The sequence below is a fragment of the Periophthalmus magnuspinnatus genome, chromosome 3 (assembly GCF_009829125.3).
Source record: "Periophthalmus magnuspinnatus isolate fPerMag1 chromosome 3, fPerMag1.2.pri, whole genome shotgun sequence".
In the NCBI taxonomy this organism is placed as follows: Eukaryota; Metazoa; Chordata; class Actinopteri; order Gobiiformes; family Gobiidae; genus Periophthalmus; species Periophthalmus magnuspinnatus.
Window position 1 is genome coordinate 1,596,404 of NC_047128.1, and position 7,313 is coordinate 1,603,716.

Here is a 7,313-nt window from a genome sequence, read left to right on the forward strand (position 1 = left end):
CCATTCAGTCAAACTGTGGATATAAAACAAAGTGGTTTTATAAAAAGACAAAGTCTATTTACATGTGGGAGGGCATCTGACACAGAATAATCAGTCAAATGTGTTTCAGAATCTGAACCGAGTCCATATGTCAACATCAAGACCTGAGGTAAGACCAGGACTGAACCAGGACTAAACCAGGACTGACCCGGGACTGAACCAGGACTAATGTCTGTTTTTTATTTATATTTTTATAGGCTTCTCCATCTTCAGTTTCTGGACTGTCCTGAAGTCATGGGTTTCATCTTCCTGTTTAGAGGCGCCATTTTGAGGACTTTCCTCCATTCAAATGATCTTTTTCATTGTTAATTACTATGGCAACAGTGATTTGATGATGTCACTGTTCAATGCTTCTGCAACATTCTGTCCCTCCTCACTGTTGTGAAACTGTATAAAGATGTAAACATGTTTATGAGGGACCAGATTTTAGTCCTTGAAGCTCAAATGTTATTTTATTTTCACTGCTTGTGTGGAGCTTGTGTGGGTATGGGGACTACAAGTGGACTATGTGGGGACTATGTGGGGACTATGAGGGACTATGTGGGGACTATGTGGGGACTATGTGGGGACTATGATGGACTATGAGAGGACTATGTGGGGACTATGTGGGGACTATGGGGGACTATGAGGGACTATGTGGGGACTATGAGGGACTATGGGGGACTATGTGGGGACTATGAGGGACTATGTGGGGACTATGATGGACTATGTGGGGACTATGAGGGGACTATGGGGGACTATGTGGGGACTATGGGGGACTATGTGGGGACTATGGGGGACTATGTGGGGACTATGGGGGACTATGTGGGGACTATGGGGGACTATGTGGGGACTATGGGGGACTATGAGGGGACTATGTGGGGACTATGAGGGACTATGTGGGGACTATCAGGCTCTGTGGGGACTATGTGGGGACTATGAGGGACTAAGGGGGACTATGTGGGGACTATCAGGCTCTGTGGGGACTGCAGCAGGACTACGGGGGATTACAGGGGCTAATTCTGTCTTTTTTTTTAAACTCATGTCATAATCGTGTGTTTTATGAAATTGCACCTTTCAAATAATCTAATGAACTTCTGATTTCTCACGTCTCTCAAACCCCTGGACTGTTTTGTATCAGTTTTATCTTCGCTGGATGAAAATCAGACTCATTTAAAAGAACAGCTGAACAGTTACATTCACCTTTTGTCTGTGTCGTACATGAGAAAAGCAGCGTGACGATAATAAGATTTAAGAATATTATAGTAGTTCCTTGTTGCTCCACGTGGGGGCGCCACAGGAGCACATTTACACTGATCTTATTTCAACATTTTCTACACAGAATAAGTGTTTTTCACTCAAATTCAGTCAGAAAGCACAAGTCATATTATATTAGTTTATCTTTTGTACAGTGAAATTATAAATGTGTTTTATACAAACTGCTGTAAATAAAGATTAAAAACAAACTCCACTGTTTGTTCTTTCTGTTTAAATGAAGTTTTACAATCAGTTCATCAGGTCATTTTGTTCAATGTTCCACAGAGAACAATAATCCAGACAAAAACCAGGACTAAACTAGGACTAAACCAGGACTAAACCAAGACTAAACCGGGACTGAACCGGGACTAAACCAGGACTAAACCAGGACTAAACCAGGACTAAACCAGGACTGAACCAGGACGAAACCAGGACTAAACTAGGACAAAACCAGGACTAAACCAGGACTAAACCGGGACTGAACCGGGACTAAACCGGGACTAAACCGGGACTAAACCAGGACTAAACCAGGACTGAACCGGGACTAAACCGGGACTAAACCGGGACTAAACCAGGACTAAACCAGGACTAAACCAGGACTAAACCAGGACTAAACCAGTACTAAACCAGGACTAAACCAGGACTGAACCAGGACTGAACCAGGACTAAACAAGGACTAAACCAGGACGAAACCAGGACTAAACTAGGACTAAACCAGGACTAAACCAGGACAAAACCAGAACTAAACCAGGACTAAACCAGGACTAAACCAGGACGAAGAACCAGGATGAAGAACCAGGACTAAACCAGAACTAAACCAGGACTAAACCAGGACTAAACTAGGACTAAACCAGGACTAAACCAGGACTGAACCAGAACTAAACCAGGACTAAACCAGGACTAAACCAGGACAAAGAACCAGGATGAAGAACCAGGACTAAACCAGGACTAAACCGGGACTAAACCGGGACTAAACCAGGACTAAACCAGGACTGAACCAGGACTGACCCGGGACTGAACCAGGACTAATGTCTGTTTTTTATTTATATTTTTATAGGCTTCTCCATCTTCAGTTTCTGGACTGTCCTGAAGTCATGGGTTTCATCTTCCTGTTTAGAGGCGCCATTTTGAGGACTTTCCTCCATTCAAATGATCTTTTTCATTGTTAATTACTATGGCAACAGTGATTTGATGATGTCACTGTTCAATGCTTCTGCAACATTCTGTCCCTCCTCACTGTTGTGAAACTGTATAAAGATGTAAACATGTTTATGAGGGACCAGATTTTAGTCCTTGAAGCTCAAATGTTATTTTATTTTCACTGCTTGTGTGGAGCTTGTGTGGGTATGGGGACTACAAGTGGACTATGTGGGGACTATGTGGGGACTATGAGGGACTATGTGGGGACTATGTGGGGACTATGTGGGGACTATGATGGACTATGAGAGGACTATGTGGGGACTATGTGGGGACTATGGGGGACTATGAGGGACTATGTGGGGACTATGAGGGACTATGGGGGACTATGTGGGGACTATGAGGGACTATGTGGGGACTATGATGGACTATGTGGGGACTATGAGGGGACTATGGGGGACTATGTGGGGACTATGGGGGACTATGTGGGGACTATGGGGGACTATGTGGGGACTATGGGGGACTATGTGGGGACTATGGGGGACTATGTGGGGACTATGGGGGACTATGAGGGGACTATGTGGGGACTATGAGGGACTATGTGGGGACTATCAGGCTCTGTGGGGACTATGTGGGGACTATGAGGGACTAAGGGGGACTATGTGGGGACTATCAGGCTCTGTGGGGACTGCAGCAGGACTACGGGGGATTACAGGGGCTAATTCTGTCTTTTTTTTTAAACTCATGTCATAATCGTGTGTTTTATGAAATTGCACCTTTCAAATAATCTAATGAACTTCTGATTTCTCACGTCTCTCAAACCCCTGGACTGTTTTGTATCAGTTTTATCTTCGCTGGATGAAAATCAGACTCATTTAAAAGAACAGCTGAACAGTTACATTCACCTTTTGTCTGTGTCGTACATGAGAAAAGCAGCGTGACGATAATAAGATTTAAGAATATTATAGTAGTTCCTTGTTGCTCCACGTGGGGGCGCCACAGGAGCACATTTACACTGATCTTATTTCAACATTTTCTACACAGAATAAGTGTTTTTCATTCAAATTCAGTCAGAAAGCACAAGTCATATTATATTAGTTTATCTTTTGTACAGTGAAATTATAAATGTGTTTTATACAAACTGCTGTAAATAAAGATTAAAAACAAACTCCACTGTTTGTTCTTTCTGTTTAAATGAAGTTTTACAATCAGTTCATCAGGTCATTTTGTTCAATGTTCCACAGAGAACAATAATCCAGACAAAAACCAGGACTAAACCAGGACTAAACCAGGACTAAACCAGGACTGAACCAGGACTAAACAAGGACTAAACCGGGACGAAACCAGGACTAAACCAGGACTAAACCAGGACTAAACCAAGACTAAACCAGGACTGAACCAGGACTAAACACGGACTGAACCAGGACGAAGAACCAGGACTAAACCAGGACTAAACCAGGACTGAACCAGGACTAAACCAGGACTAAACCAGGAATAAACCAGGACTAAACCAGGACTAAACCAGGACTAAACCAGGACGAAGAACCAGGACTAAACCGGGACTAAACCGGGACTAAACCGGGACTAAACCAGGACTAAACCAGGACTAAACCAGGACGAAGAACCAGGACTAAACCAGGACTAAACCAGGACTAAACCAGGACAAAGAACCAGGATGAAGAACCAGGACTAAACCAGGACTAAACCACCATTAGCTCATCGCCGCGGGCCCCGGCTCCACACGGACCTGAGACCGGACCAGGCCGAGGTTTTGCTGACGCGGTGAATGTCCAGCTCCACAGACTGACAGTGACCGATCAGGGGCCGTCGCTCGACTCATGTACACGCACACGTCTGCCACTAGGGGGAGGTATTTGTGTTTACCTGGTTTAATTAATCATTAGTTACACAAATGAATGTTCTTATTTCAAGTGCAACTGTTTTGTAGCTGCTCAGAAATATTTTAACCAGAGAAATAGAGCACCACAAGTAAATTTTATTATTGTTTATTTTATTTATTTATTTGTTTATTTATTTTACTTACCGGTATTCATTTATTTATTTTACTTATTTATTTATTTTATTTTATTTACTTATTTATTTATTTATTTAACTTATTTATTTTATTTTTATTAATTTTATTTATTTATTTATTTCGAGCTCATGTATCACCTACACTTAAAGCACATTTCACAAATTTGCTCTTATTTAAGCTTGAAGAGGAGAGGGAAGTAGAAAAACGTATTAAATCTTCCATTAGGACATAAATTAAATGTTTTATTTAAGTTTAAGCTTCATATTCAATTGAAAAAAAACCCCAAACACTATACACACACACGCACACACACACACACATATTTCCCTTTAAAAGTTGTTAATTAAAAATGGCTTTATATTTGATGAATGATTGACGTTTAAATCTGAATCAGTCGTATAAATCATCTTGTGCGTGTGATAAATAAATGCTCAGACTTCGCCCGGCGCTGATTGGGTTGTGATTGTTTATCGTGTTTTATGACCTGAGCTTCAGTGATAACAGGAGCTGAGTCTAAACTCCTGAAACGGCAGCTTCCTGTTTCTCTAAGTGCAGGTCGTGACTCGTGTTTGTTTTAGAAATTATCTGAAACAACAAAGGAGCAAAGGAGTTAAGCTCCTGACAGGACTGAAGTGGAGAAATAAACACGACCAGGGAAAAGTCTGGACCAGGGAAAAGTCTGGACCAGGGAAAAGTCTGGACCAGGGAAAAGTCTGGACCAGGGAAAAGTCTGGACCAGGGAAAAGTCTGGACCAGGGAAAAGTCTGGACCAGGGAAAAGTCTGGACGCGCCTCTCATTCAGTCTTATTTATTTATTTATTTATTTATATTTTTTGATGTATTTATTAGTTTTTTATTAGTTTTTTATTTAGTTAGTTAGTTTATTTTTTTTATTTTTAATTTATTTTGTACTACTTTTTACATTTTATATACATTTATACACATCTAATATAATATTTTTCCCTTTGCTACATAATTCCATATAACTCTATGAAAAAGCTCTCTAATAATAATTGTTCAACTAAATAAAATAAATAAATAAATAAATATATATATAAACACAACCAGGCAAAAGTCTAGACACTCCCTCTCATTCAGTGTTTTTTTTTTTAATTTTGTATTATTATTATTATATTTTATTGTTTTTTGTTTTTACTACTTTATACATTTCATATAGACACAGAAGACATCAAATATATGAAATAAGATGTTTAAATTCCACATATAATTCCATATAACTCTATGAAATAACTCTCTAATAATAAATGTTCGACTAAATTACTTTGTGTATAAATTTTGTACAAATAAACTTGTGTTATGTTTTTATTTATTGGCATTTTACATATAAAGTCAATATTTCAGCTAAAATCTCCAGAGCATCTGTACAGTTTAAAAATGTAATCACAAAGTCAATTGATAAGGAATATAATATGATTTAGATTTGTTCTGTTGCACTATATAAACATCTGAGGTAAAACATAAACCTTTTCTCGTTCTTCCTCAAAATCAATCTGCCACGACGGTCAGCAGTGCACACGCTCACGTTATAATGTTTTTTTTTTGTTTTTTTTTTACATGTATATATAATCCTTTTGTCTGTCAGGCATGATTTAGTATATTTATCACTATTATTATCATCATTATCATTATTATTTTTACATTTTATTATCACTATATGTACATTTCTTATCTTATTTTTTGTATTTTTCCATCAAACGTGGATCTCGGGCAAAGCAGGCGGGCGGCGTCGGGTTTAAAAAGGAGAAAAAATGTACCGTTAATCAAACTGTGACTTGTAAAACTGCAGATGATTTTAAAACTTAATTAAAAGTGCACAAGGTCCTACATAAAAAGTCAAAATTGTACGTTTACAAAGTGCAACTCCTACAGGCGATGAAACCAAATAATGTGATTTTTGTTTTATTTGTTTTACTCTTGAACCTTGTGTTGGAAACTATGTGTCTTAAACATTGAGGTGAACGTGTTTCTCTGTAAAAACGCGACTTTGGTCACATGACACAAGCATCTTTTTAGTGACGTATTCCACCTTCCTGTGAACAGTTAACGGTGCACAGTGGTCCCTCGTTTATCGCGGGGGTTATGTTCTAAAAATAACCCACAACAGGCAAAATCCGCGACGTGTCTGCTTTATTTTTTACATTATTCTCTCTGTTTTTTGTCTGTAAAACCCCTCACCACACACTTTATACACTTTTCTCACACTGGCATTAACATTTTCTCACATTTCTCTCTCGTTTAAACTCTCTCAAAGTTCAAACCTTCGTAGGCGTCTTTGTCGGTGCAGAACGTTTCATCGACATTGTGGGTTTTGTCGGTGGAGGAAACAAATCGCAAACGTACAGCACTTCAGAGTCACACTGAGATCCAACGTTTATGTAAATTTGTCTGAACACATTCTGTACTGGACAGGAGACACGGCACGGAGGAGACTGATGGACAATGGTCTACAGTCCAACAGCCAATCAGGACGCACGACACAATGGTCTACAGTCCAACAGCCAATCAGGACGCACGACACAATGGTCTACAGTCCAACAGCCAATCAGGACGCACGACACAACGGTCTACAGTCCAACAGCCAATCAGGACGCACGACACAATGGTCTACAGTCCAACAGCCAATCAGGACGCACGACAAAATGGTCTACAGTCCAACAGCCAATCAGGACGCACGACAAAATGGTCTACAAAAAAAAATACCTGAAACAACAAGACCGCAAAAGATCGAAAGATGAACCACGATGTAGTGACAGACACTTATTTATGAGCATTTATGACCAGACAGTTTGCAAAATGAGTTTAAATCCTTATAAGAAAAGTAAAAAGTACTTTTCTCGGGCTGTAA